At 42.6% G+C, this 14252-nt stretch overlaps 1 protein-coding gene across 7 annotated transcripts in view; it reads right to left on the minus strand.

The window, feature by feature from the left end:
- ELMO1 (engulfment and cell motility 1) overlaps positions 1-13634 on the minus strand; it is a 302881-nt gene extending 289247 nt beyond the window's left edge. For 2 of the 7 annotated variants that reach the window (XM_085573347.1, XM_021553298.4), the window contains exons 1-2: positions 13544-13629; positions 12444-12514 (exon numbers count right to left, since the gene is read on the minus strand). The gene's annotated coding sequence lies outside the window, so the exon portion shown is untranslated. Of the gene's footprint in view, positions 1-12443; positions 12515-13018; positions 13209-13543 lie in introns of those variants that run through there. The other 5 variants (XM_021553297.4, XM_085573343.1, XM_085573345.1 and 2 more) reach the window with 4 other exon arrangements.
- Between the last annotated feature and the right edge of the window lie 618 nt (positions 13635-14252).

Below are 14252 nucleotides of genomic sequence, written 5' to 3' on the forward strand. Positions count from 1 at the left end.
TAGACATCACAATTTTTGTAGCATAGTGAATCTCTGAAATGAATAGCGAATAATTCACTGGTGGCTGAATTTATTAGCTATACAAAATTCTCAGGGTCAAAGGCCAGTGAAATTAGATGAAAACCATTAAGCCAGCAGACTTCAGATTCTTTTGATCAAGAACACAGCCATATGCCTGTGTCCTTTATCCAACCACAGTTCCAATTATATTTACAGGAACTCAAGTTTTTAATCTGATTTAGTGGCTAATTTCTTAATATTCACTACCACTAAATTAGTAACCATAGACCCCATTGTGCTGTTATACTGCAGGTTTGCACACATGCATGTGGATGCATGGATATAAAAGCCAAATATTTTGATTAAAAGAATGCTTCCTGAGGGCAGATTACAATCTCTTGTTGTTCAAATAGCAAAAATATTAATGGGAAGGCTTTCCAAGCAGTTCAGAAAGTAGCTATGGTCAGAAGCATAGCTGCAGCTGCACAAAATGGGTGCTTCCCACCTCACTGATCTGACCTGTGCATTTATTTTCTCCATCATTATCCATACCTGTACTGCAAAAAGGAATATGACCCACATCTGTCTTGGTTTGTGCTGAATTAACAGGTGCAAAAGTTAAGTTCATATTTAATTGTAATTTAATAAGAATCTTTCCTGTCTTCACGCCCACCCACCCACCTTAAAGGACCCAGAATAATCTAGGATTGGCCTTAAAAGCTCAGGAGCTTTCTTACTCCCACTGCAGCCTTATGGTAGACAAGCCATAATGCTGTCTGCCAAGGACTCAAACAGGCTCTGCAACAGCAGACAGAAAGGATGGAGAGGGAAGAAGTAAAAAGAAAAGGAATGAGAAAGCCCAGTGACCATTCTGAAGTAGCAGCCAGTTTGTAAGTCCCATGACTTGTAGGATAATCCAAGGAGCCACTTCAGCTTCTCCCCAGAGGATGCAAAGGTTGTCTGCAAACCTGTTATTACAGTCCTACCCTGCCACCAGCTAGTGATCCTGCATCCAGCTGGGCAACATGTTATATGAAAATGAGCATTGTTAAAGCTGTGGAGGACTGAGGAATACTTACCTAATGAATGTGCCATTGTGTTCTGCTCCTCCACTCTTCCGTCAGTTAGAACTGATACAACGGCCCAGACATTCAGCCTTAGTTCCCATATGCCTGGCAGACTAAACTCATGGGACTTAGTGTGGGGGAACCCCCCAGAATTATACATCACATAGATTTAAATTACTAAACTGAAACACTGGAGATCACAAATTCCCTCTTTCAGGTCTATCTTGCAAAAAAGACAGGACCTAAATAAATTCAACAATACCTTCCCCTCCTCTTTTGGGGCCTGCTAATGCTTTCCCCTTCCACTTGTTTTATTTCTCTTTTCTCCTCTTTCACTCAGCTTTATTCTACCATCATCAAAAGCTTCAAGGAGCCTGAATGTTTTTTCTGCAATTTCTTTGCAATGCCAATTTCTGCCTTTCACTGCCAGTCTTGGTATCCTCTCCCCCCTCCACTAGCCTTTCCAAAACTATAATCCATTCTTTTAAGAGCTGCATTTTCTGTTGATAGTGCCAGAGGCCAGGAAGGCTCCTGGCAGTACAGTTCCAGCAAAGAGTCTGAAACTGAACAATCTCTAGGGACAAGGAAGTCCAAGACATGGTTTTTAAAATAAGAATAATAATAAGAAGAAAAATATGCCTCTGGCACTGGCAGCTTTTAAATCTAAACACATAAAATTTCCCTTCCAAAGGGGCAGGTAACGAACAATGCTTTTCACCAGCAATGAATACCTGCTCCTCCTACCTACATAAAATGCTCTGCAGAATAGAAGTAAAACACATTTCACTGGGGATTCATATACCCACAGATGTTAATAACATTCTGGTATTTGTAGTCCATTTCTGCAGAAGCAAATGGCGACACTAAATGCTACAAATTTCTGCTTCCTAATACCAGCCTTGCTCTTCTAACAATTGTGCAAAGCAAGCCATTCACAACTGCAGAATGACACTATTTTCTGTCAGAAATACTTTAAAATACCACAGAAGGACACATTATTATATGCCAATGTCTCAGCAATCCCATCTTTTTGTCTGCAAGGGTAACAACAGGGAAACTGTTACTCCTCAGACAAAGTTGCTCTACTAACACAAAATGACAGAAGCTCCTTCTCTTCCTAAATACTTACTCTGCTTTAGCGGCATACCAGTGGGAAAGAAGCAGATAACTTCTTCCCTTGAGGTATCCAGATTGTTCTGCAAATAGCAAAAGCCTTTGCACATGTATCACACATTTATCACGTGTATCACACTCAGCTTTCACTGATTTCCCAAGTTCCTCAATGGGACCAGAAGTAGCTAAAGACCAGTTTTAGACCTTAGAAAGGAAAAAGTAACTCTGCATATTTTAAGTCTGCATCAATTTCTTACACAATTCAAGGAAGATGCCTTCCTTTCTTTGACCTCATTTTTTTCATTCAAGACTTTAACCACTGAATTGTGACTACATGGACTAATCGTCTGCACAAAGATGTTACACACTGCTCACAACTGAGAAGCAATGCTTACAGCACTGTGTAACCGAGATAATTCTCCTTCTTCTACTTCTAAAGGCCAACCACTAAAGGTTTAGCACCACTGTATTGAGTTACTTTATTTTAGCAAGAGAAACTGAGTTACACCAGCTATTCAGAATTATTTGGTTAACATTTTTAGTGGAAGTATTAGGGCAAGTTATTACTATCTTTAGTTGTACAAGACCAAGATAACCGTTGCACAGCTTTCTCTATTAAGATAACAAAAAGCTACAGATTAAGTTTTTCTTTTGAAATAAACAAAACAAACAAACCCCAATACAAAAACATATATAAAAAACCCAAACATTCAGAGTTTTTTTCTATTTCAAGTGTAGATATTCCAACATGAAATCAGTATGAATACAAAACAAAAAATTATGGAGAATGTCAAGGGTTAGCATTTTTCATGAAATCATATTGCTACTTAATGGTCTTTTATCTATGGACAACCTTTATTAGAGAACGATCAGCTCTAATTCAGAGAGGAAAGAGAGATGATCCTTCACTCAGGAAATCTAGATATTTCCAGAGAGCCTTTATGTACACTCCTTTAAGAGTTCATGCCAGTTGTCCAGTAGTATTTTAAAACCACCTATGTTCATTTGCATTGACAAAGTGCCTTCTAAACCACTCCTTTTTCTTTGACTTTATCTTCACCAGGCTTTGTGCCACCATCAGAGCAAACAATGAAAACAAAAGCACATTTCTCAAACTGAATTTAACACTTTTTAAACACTTTTTTTTTCACCTTTAGCATATACTAAGAGTTTGAAAATTTCTTCGAACAGTTGATATGTAGGTTTGTTCACTAAAAATACCAGTCAAACCTAAATGGAGCTGCCCTGAGCTTTTCCCAGTGTCTGGTGGGAATTCTGCTATATAATTCAATAGATAGAGCAACTCAGTACTGCCTGTATCTGAAAAAAATTGATTGCAGATCTTTTCTGCCCTGTTTGGCTAAATCATCTCACCAAAGCACTGCAATTACAGCAGGAACTTCATATTACAATCTGGTGCATATTGTCCATGATGTCCCTAGGGAAGGCAATTCCCAGCTTTTATTCAGAAAATAGCTTGTAAATGTAACTCTTTATGTCTACATTCGGCCTACTGTCTACCCATGTATTTTTAAGTTAAGAAGATGCTCAAAACAACCTCCAAGTTTCCTAACCACTTAAGGTTATCTTTTCAATACAGAACACAACCTTGCCTTGCTCCCCTTTGTAACTTCATCCATAGAACAAGATCAAGTGACCACAATGACCAGATTCACCTTTCTCCTTTGGTAAATACAGTAAATTAAGAGCGCTTGCTGCAGCTCTCACAAGCTACCATTTGACTGATTAATTCTTTCTTCTAGTGGTACTACTTTTGAAAAAAAAAAATAGGTTCTGGAGTTCAGACTAGATGATCTTTACAGGTCCCTTTCAACCCAAACGGTTCTGTGACACACATTAATTTTTAACAAAGATACAAAGATATTTTTCTCCCAAGGCTTCTCTAAGTAATGTCTCTTGTCCCATGTAGTGTGTATATGACATGACAATACACATGGACTACTATACTGAAAACCCCCAACTCTCTCCTTTGCTACTACTGGTAACACAGTTGATTACATGTGCAGCTGTAATTATACATCCATAACTAACACTTGTCTATCTTGACACAGAGGAGGCTGCTGGAAACAGACGGGTATGAAGATGCTAGAAGATGTAGAATTTTATGAGCCCTGTCAACTGGTGTTATGCACTTCTTACCTGAATCTGCACTGTGTGGCACACCTGAGTTCCCCTCTCTGTCTCTCCTGTTGGAACACTGCTCACATTGAAACACTGGAGTGCAGCCATCCTGAGGATGCACTCATCCAGGGCACTAGGCTTTACCTGACACAAAGACCAAAACTACATTCTTCCAAAATCAAACCAGTGATTCACAATGTCTCTTCCATCAAGTTAAAACTCCATAGTTGCACAATGCCATTCCACTACAGTTACTTATCTCGTAGATAACCTGTAGCAGAAAACATTGGACCTGTCCAGGTACTGTCTAAATTCAAAAGCAAGACATCAGCACTATGAAAACTGTGCTGATTCAGGCTTACCACTTCCAATTAAATTACAACTACTGGTTCTCCTAAAAGACTCCAAACTGCAAGCCTGAGAGGCTACCTCTCTGTTCAATCCACATCCACAGCTGGGGCTTCTTTGTTACAGAGGAGACAGCTACCCACAGGACATTCTCTAAAGGGGGCCCTCAACTCTGAATTTCAATAGATCAAGAGAAAAAAGCCTCAAGACAGGAAAGCAAGGCTTATCCCCTTAACCAAGCTTATGATGACCAATGAACACAGCAAGAACAATTAGTTGGAAACAAAGGACCTATGGATTGAGTTAAGTTTGATTTTCTAGTCTAGTTGGTGGACTATGTACTGATTTAGGGGTGGGAAGTCCAACTGCTATTTCCTTTATGCCATCATTCCTTTAATTAGAAAATGTAGCCTATAGGCCAGTACAGTTACTTTTTCAATTTTCATATATTAATTATACAGAATTAATTCAAAGCTAAAAGCCTCTCCATCTCTAGAGTGAAATTAATTTTAAAAAATTGAAACAATTTGGAGCATATAGAATAAACAAAATCTTAAAACCTGGTTTAATTTCAATCCACACATCACTAAATTGTGGATGTTTTGATCACTCTGGCCTATGAGCCAGAAGACCAATGTAAAATCCCACTGTAAACAGTCCAAGACCATTTTATTTATGCATTTGTAACAAAATAGAACTCAAATTCCAACTTGGATTTAAAATTATGCAGATTATTTTTCCTCCTCTCTCTCAGCAGACATTTCTCCTTTATCATAATGGGTCTTCTGAGTAATTTACAGCTGCAGGGGATGAAGTCTTTGCAACCTCTACCTTCCAGAAAATCATCCCAAAACAGCATGACACAACTAACTCTTGTTACCCCAACACACACACAGACACTCTTCCAACAAGCTAAATTCCTAAGGTAGCTGAAGGAAAAAATGGGCTATTTTTAGCAGGTCAAGACATAAAAGCCCAGACTATTGGATATTAAGAAAGTTTATGAAAGATGCTGAACATGGTTACATCTTAAATACAGACTGAAAACACCATTTCATAAAGAGAGAAGAAGAGAAGCCCAAGTTTCCACAGTTTGTCCAAATATGCCAGAGAAAAACACCAGGACAGAAAAGGCTCAGAGCATCATAGGGCAGTAAGATTATTCTCCTCTTTAAAAACTTCTTTCCACATTTGCACTTTTACGAAAGTTTCAATTTTAGCTGCAAAAGATGAAAATCAGTCCTTTCAAAAAAGACCACATAAACTGACCTTCTAACATTAGTTACAATTTCAAAAAAAGAAAGCAACAAATAAACAAACAACACAGTATTTTTTTTTCAAGGTCTGAATTATTTTTTTAATGCTCTTTCCTCATTTTTCTGGAACTTGTACTAGCTATCAAATCTTTATTTGCCACAAATATGGTTAAAATTGTATTAAGTGGTCCAAAATAAAAAAGGCCTTATCTTTTTTGGTAGACTTTTTGGTTGACTGGCTCCTTTTTCTCCCCCTTTCTACCTTTTCCTGAGTAGTTACAACCACCACACTAAATGTGTTTTTTGGTGTCCAGTGGAACTTCTAACTTGTTAAGATTTTCTGCCCCCCCTCTTTTTTTTTTTTTTTTTAGAAAAAGAAGATTAAGCACAACAAGAGAAGTAATGCATATCTATAGAAGAGATTTGGGACCTACATAATGTAGAGCTCAGAATCAGACCCCACATCTAGGCCTGAATTTTGTGAGTTTGATGAGCAGAAGAGATTTCAGCACATGTGTGAAGAGGGACAGTGGGAGGTGGGGTGAAAAGGTTGATAGGAGGAATGTACTTGAACCACAGGGGGTAGAACCTCAACACATGAGTCCCCTGGTGCTTGAAGGGAAGAGAAAAAAAAGAAAACTTGGGAGGAGGGGAAAAAAAATGCAAACACCAACACTCCAACATTTTAACAGCCTAGCGACCAAAGGGGTATACCAGATATCTTTTCCAGAATCCAAGGACAAGTACGCACATTTTTCTTTTTTTTCACTTGATTTGGCTCAGTGCTACTGAGAAAGTTTGTGCAAAAGTCCATGTGCTGAGCCAACATCTATTAGGTTTCGATTTCCAGCTGAAGCCACAACTGCTGATATGAAAATTAATACGGCAATTGTACCAGAAAGCAAAGTAATGGAAACAACTGCACTGCTATGTAACAAGTACATTCACTGGCACCAGGAGAAAAAATTGTATTATATCAAACTGTGTCATAGACATTTGTCTCTTCTCATTATTAGAGAAAAAAATGTGCAAATCAAATTTATTGTTTGGTCAGGAGGGTATTATATGAATAGTTATAAATTCCTCATCACCCAACCTCAGAAGATTACTGCCCGTCTTCAAACAAGAAGCAGCAATTTAAAGAGTAACCCCTGCTATGTTCACATCAACAAAATTCAATGAAGAACAATGCAAATTGCCAGTCTAGCCAGACAGAAAGCCTGAACTGCTCACATGAGGTATCTTTGCCAAAACCCACATATACCTCAAACTTCTGCTGGACTGTATGATAAATGTATGTTGGCTGAAGAGAATGAAAAATGGGCAAGCAATGGTTTTACTTCAGCTAAAAATTCAAGCAGCACAACACATGCATGTACTGAGAGTATATGAATAATTCGTTTAAAAAAATCTGTATCTATGGAAGAAAGTGTTAAAACAACTGCATTTTGTAGGTGTTTATTGAAACACTGCTTTGCTAAACTCTTTCCATCACTCCAAAACATAGGAAAAATTGTTTTAACTACATTTAAAAAATAAAAATCACTCTTCTATTTCCCCAACAGTTATGCATCTCCTATTACTCGGTAAAAGATCAAGTCACCACCAGAAGGAATACAGATGGGTTTCAAGTCAGCAAACAAATGCATGAAGTAGTTACAGCATGTGCATGGTCACAGGAAAGGACAACTACACACTGAATTTTATGGAAGTTTCCAACAGACTACATCAGGAGACCAGACTCTTCCCATTTTTATTATGAGGCTGACAATAAGCTAGAAGTAAACCACCTCGAATAGCACCAGTCATCTAATCTCAGACAGCACACAAAAATCTCAGCTGAAGGAGGTAGGCTGAAGTGCTGACAACATTATTTGAGCCTGTTGTCAACCCTGCATATCCCTCCTCTTGTATAACTTCAAAATGTTTGATGTATTTGATATGGGTTGTCAACTTCATACATTTTCATTAAGGAAAATAAGGTTCACACAGAGCATTTTGTCCAGGTTTGTGCACACTCTCCGATTTCCAAAAAAGCTCTGGGAAATTAAATAATCTTCAGGCAAGCTTCCACTGCTGTATTAAAGAATAGGAGTTTAATGCCATCACATCTCCAGAATCTGAAGTTCTAGAAGCAGTGACCCATCATCCCTTTCAGCTGAAGCAAGCTCAACAAGAAGAAGAGCCAGGTTTATGATGTGTACATCCATGCAACTGATAAAGAAATTACACTGTCCCTGATGACACAGTACTTTAGAGACAGATTTACACTTCATATGCCAGCCATAAATTAGGAATGTACAATAAACCCTTTGAGCTAGAGATTTTAAGAACATAGGAGACAACACACACTTCAGGCCACAGCTTTTCTTGGAAATCTTAAATAGAATTATTTATGTGAATAATAGCCTAAATGTTCCCAGGATAAAGAATTTAAGGACTGGGCAAAGATGTTGAAATCATGAGAGCTGGGATAGATAAATACCAAAGAATAAGATACCAAAGTATCAGTGGCAGACGTGGAGGAAGAAGTTACAAGGAGAGTTTAACTCATAGAAATAAAAATCAGAAGGAAAGCAGAAACAAAAGAGAAAACACACACAGCCAAGACACAGATATAGTTTTGTAATAAACATATTTGGGAATAATCTGTTTTCTTATTTTCCACCCTCTCATACCTTCCCCCACCACCCCCAGCCTCTTTACTGAAGATGATGCTTCACAAATATTTTAAATCAACTTAATTCCATCTGAAAGGGGAAGTGTTTCCCCTAAGCATTGACTTGTAGTTCCCGCTCCCTCCCTTCTGCTAATGGAGTTTTGCAGCATTATTTGACTGTAAATGGAACACAGCAGAAACAGTAGTGAGAAGGCTTACGTCCCGAAAGGTGTTAAGAACAGGTCCTTTATCATATTTACATAACATCTCCAGGTAGTATACTCAGCTTTTTAAAGAACTCCATAGCCTACTCCCTAGAAATACAACAAAGTGAGTTAATTTATACATAAACTAGAACACTTTTCTATAGGGGATCCCTACCAGCAGTACCTGCAAGTCTTCATTGCAGTGTAATTCATTGCAGAACAAAAAATGCCTTGTCCCCTAACTTCTTGCAATTAACTTTCCTCTCCTAGCAGCCATTGACAACAAGCCTGCTGCAGACAAATCAGATACTCACACTGGAAACTTGCCATTAGGAAAAATAAATCAATGCACTCTTAAGGGTTTGCAAACAAGCACCACATGAATCCCTGTTCACCTTGCTCTTGAGTGCAGGCATGTGCTTTACAAAGCCATCTGCCCAGCAGACTGAGAAATCAGTACCTTACTTACTGATGGGCACCACACATGTGGCACTGGCCACCAAGTGCCTGTCCAGAACACAGGAGTTTTCCTCTGTCAGATTTGAAATGGAGAGAAGAAGAAGCATGCTGACTATCCCCTGGAGCATAGACTCCTCATTAATACTCCTCTTCAATGTTAACAGTGATCAGAAAACAGAGAAAGCTAGCAGGAAGGTTAATGACATTATCTTCAATCTCTCTTTTGCGTCTCACACTTGCAATAATGAAAAATCACACAAATTCTTGCAAACAGCTTGATGCAAAAATGCTGAGCAAAAGAGAGCTCTGCAAGTTTGTGACTCTTCTTCCATTAATCTCTCTAAAACCATATTCATGAAGTTTATTTAAGTGTCACATATATATTATCACCTCTTAGATCAGTACTACCAAATCCTTGCCAAGATTCTGGCTTCTGCCAATTGCTTTTAGTTTCTCTTTTCTTTTCCAGTGCTATATTTGAAGAGAGAGGAGAAAAAATAAAAAAAAAAGGTGACTGACTTGAGCAGAAGAAAAATTATTCTAAATCCTTTAAATAGTTGCTCTGTTAAATTGACACTAGTTTAACAACGTGTACTTGGCACATTCCTCTTGCCACGAATACAAGAAACTATAAAAAAAAAAGCCTCACTCAAACCAGGGAAATCTTTTAAAGATACAGCACATACCTGGCTAACCTGTGGTTTTATAGCTGTTACAAAGCAATTTGTAAATTCAAGTTTTCAAACAAAGACAACATGACTGTAAAGGCTTTTTCTTTTTTTGAAATCTTCTTTTTAATACAATGATGACTGAATGGGGAGTAAAATCCTACTAGCCCATTCTCACTCAAATTGTACATTCCAGACAGTGCAGAGACAGAGAAAGTCTACTAGACCCAGGTAAACTGTGCAGAAAAATAGACCAGAAGAGACAACAATACTTTTGTTTGATTCAAGGGTACATGATGTTTTCTAGCTCCCAGGGTTCCCAAAATCCCATCACCTTCTACAAATGTGGAGAGTTCTTTTAATATAAGGACATCCTGCACATTCACAGCACAGCATGACAAAGACAGCTCATAAATTTTAAAGAGATTGTTTATTTCAAGGAAACTGACTATCAAATGACAGCAAAATTTCAGCTCAAGAGGAAAACTGTACTTGATGGCCTCATCTAAGTCCCAAGCAAATCCTTATTTGAGAATCACAGAATTATAAACACTGTGGCTGGCAATATACCAAAATAAAGCAAAACAACAACAAAAGCTTGTTATTGGAACAGGAGAACTCTGCATGCTAGTGTGCAGGTGCACTGGCAGAGATCTGGGGAAACCTCTTCCTAGTACCACTTAAATCTATAGGCATTAGCCACTCACTCCATCACATACTGAAGCCATCTAGATAGAGTATCCAAGAAGAAAGCAACAAGTCTTACGTGTGAACAGGGGAGCTCTGCTCCCTGTGTATCAACATGGAAAACATGAGATCATATTCCAACACCACTTTGTAGGCTGGACATTGTAAGAACGAATGTCTGTGAGCCCAAACCTTAAAATCAAAGAGACTTCTACTAGGTAGACAAAAACAAAGAGCGGAAGGAAGGGTGGAGCACCACGTTACTCTTGAGCTGTAATTCGCTACCTCGCAGCATTGCTGTCAGGAAGTTCAATGCACACAGCAGTCTCAGCAACAGTTATGTTTTCACATATCATAGTAAGCTTTGTTTGATGAGAACCAGGGTTAAAGGGCATTAAAAAATAACTTTGTAGGACAACACAGTATGCTGCACCCAAACAACAAGAATACAGAAGTACTTGCTTTTGAGAGCACCAACGGTTGGGTTATATAATAACAACTGCAGAACTGCAGATTCTTTGGTTACCACGACTGCTAGAATGTAAGCAGGTAAGAGCTTTTCCTCTCCCCTCAGCAAAATCTGAACTCTTCACCTAGTAATTTTTTCCTGGCATATGGAGAATGTAAGGAAAAACATCAAAATGGTTAAGTATAGAAACCAGTGTTCTTTCCCCTACCCCCTCCCCACCCATCAGCCAATCATTCATTAGAATAAATCCTCAGACAATGATACTCAAAGCAAAGTTGCAAACTACAGAGAAGGCAGGTGTATTGTAGTGCACAGTGAGTTTCAAAGAGATTACAAAGAGAGAGAAAAGAAAGTCAACTACTCCTGTGAAACCTTTCCAGTATGAATAAATTGTGATTCAAGTTTGCCTTAACACGAGTCAATTCACGCACTCAGATCCACAGACTGCCCAGTTTCTTTTACTAATACCCATTTCACATCATGTTCCTGTTTTAACCGTACTAATCTTTCTTTTCTCTGACTAGTGATTTTTAAAAGCTGCTGCAGTACTTTTAACAGCTTTATGATGTGTGTTAATGGATCTTTTGCTAACAGTACACAAGAGGGACTTTTACCAGCAAGCTGTCACCACTGCTGTTCTTCTCCCTATCTAGTTACCGGTCATCAGATTAGATCCTTACCACCTACTTATACAGCTAAAAAAAGAAAAAGGAATAAAAAAAAAAAAAAAAAAAAAAAAAAAAGTGGGAAGCCGGGAAAGAAAACCTTCAAAGAAAGCAAACTTGCAGTTCAAACTGGAAGAACTTTATGTAAATTTCAATGTATTTTATTTCCTCAGTAATATTCTGCCTAAGACACTCAATCAAGCAGGAATGACATGGAAAGAATGGGACTAATGCGAACAATGAATGATCCATAAATGTCTACAAGATTATATAACTGAAGATGAGATGGCATGCATGTGTGCGTGCATTTGGGGGAAAGGAGGAGAAACAGACAAGGAGAAAGAGGAAAGAACATCCCCAGTCACAAATACAGAACTCAGCACAGATCTTACTCAGTTTCACTCTCTTCCCAAAAGACACAGAGTAATCAGGCAGCTGAGGAATAAAAGCAAAAGAAAACCTATTTGCTAACGAATACAATTCAAAACATCCTTGGCTGAAATTGCACCATAACTGCAGTATCATGAAACACAGCTCATAGAAAACCATGTTTATACTAAAGCAATTAACACACGGTACATTTCCTGCACTGTTATTATCATTGGCATTCTCTCTGTGTTTGTTACACATTTTGAGCCTTGGCAGGTTAAGAGATATTCTTATAAAGTTAATAACAAAACGTTGCTGATTTGAAATGTACTCACTGTTATTTTTCAGGAACTCCTATATTTACTTTACACCATTCTCAGGGGAGAGCTGAACAGTTGTATTAGTTCTGCAAGGAAAAGATATTCAAAATAAACTTTGCAAAGGCTTTGAGCCAAAAAACTTAACAAATGTAACTTTTCAGACCCAGTACCCGCTTGCTTGACAAGGCTCCGCGCTGTGGCTTTGCATAATCACCACCCACATTTTAGAACAATCATTTCATCTGAAATTAATCAGCGGTTTGATCACTTGTATGAGCATAAACTTCAGAAAAGGAGCACACGCACCCCCTCCCACCTCCTAAGAAGCTCCCGGCTGCCGGGCATGCCCTCGGAGGCGGCGGCTGGGTACCAACGCCGAGCTCGGGGCTGCCTGCCTGCGGGGATGCACTTGCTTCAAAGTTGAGGCTTCTCCTCCGGAGCGGCGCCCGCGGCGGCGCGGACACTCGCTGCGGCCGCGCTCTCCGCCCGGGCCCGACCCCCGCACTGCCCCCCGCGGCTCCGGCCGCTGCCCCGCACGCCGCCCCCGCGCCGCGCCGTCCCGCCGGTCCGGCAGGCCCGTCACCACTCACCCGCGCCCGGACTGCGCGGCTCCCGGCCGCTCCCCTCGCTCCGGCCACCAGGAGCGGCCGCTGGCGGGCAGCGCTCCCCGGGGCACGGGATGGGGCTGAGCGGGAGGAGGCGGCGGCGGAGGAGGAGGAGGCGCCGGCCAAGTCGCGGCGGGGAGAACCGGGAGGCTGTGTCGGCAGCGGCCGGGGGCTGGCGGAGAGGGCAGGGCGGCGGGAGGAGCCGCCGTGCGAGGCGGGTCGGGTCGGGCCGGGCCGCCCCCCCGCCGGCAGCCGCCGTCCGAGGCCCCGCCGCAGTGACAAGCACAGCGCTGCGCTTCCTCTTTCTGGCAGCGACGGCGGCCGCCCCCCGCCCCGCACCTCCCGCCGCGGGAGCGGCTGCGGCCCTCGCCCGGGCAGGTGCGGGGCTCGCCAGCCGCCTGCCCCGTCCCGTTCTTCCTCCCCGGCTGCCCTCCGTGCCTCTCCGCGCTCCCCCGCGCCGCCCGGCCAGCGCGGCTGCCGCGTCCCCGCGCCGGACCGAGGCTCTCCTACCTCCGGCGTGGGTAGCGTCCCCCGCCCCGCCGCACAGCGGGGCCGCCCCCGCCGCGGAGCCGCGCTCCGCTCCGCGCCGCCGCCTCCGTGCGGTGCGCTGGGCTGCCCCCGGCGCTATCCCATCCCGGGGCTCGCACAGGCACCCGCCGCTCTCACTTCCTCTTCCTTCCTCCTGCTGGCCGGGCCGCGATGTGCAGCCCCGGGCCGGCCGCCGCCGAGGGGTCCCGCGGATCGGCAGCACCTGCGTGCGGGGGGGCGACACCCGCCTCCGCCCGCTGCCGCTCCGCTTCTCCCGCGCGGGGGTGCGGCTGGCGTCCGTCCTCCCGCAGCTCCTAAACGAGAGATTTGAGGCAACCGCCTTGCCTTTGGAATAAGCTATTTGTATTTTGATGCCGCTTCTCTTGCCAGAGAGCCGCCGCCGCTGAGCAGCCGTGCAGCGGGCACGCTGCGGCGCACGTCTGTTCGCCCCCGAAGCGAGCGCGCCCCCGGGGGAGCCCAGCCCAGCCCAGCCCAGCCCGGCCCGGCCCGGCCGGGGCGCTCCGGGCCGGGGCCCCGCCGGGAGGGGGCGGCCGCAGCCCCGCTCCGCGCCCGTGCCCGGCTCCGCCGCTGGGTACCGGCTGCTGCCCAGGCCCTGGCGCTTCAGCATCCCCGCGGCCCGCTAGCGCCGGGGAGAGACGAGTGCCCAACTCGTGGCTTTTGCTCGCTGGAA

Source organism: Lonchura striata, chromosome 2 (genome assembly GCF_050655825.1).
Source record: "Lonchura striata isolate lonStrDom1 chromosome 2, ASM5065582v1, whole genome shotgun sequence".
NCBI classification, from domain to species: domain Eukaryota; kingdom Metazoa; phylum Chordata; class Aves; order Passeriformes; family Estrildidae; genus Lonchura; species Lonchura striata.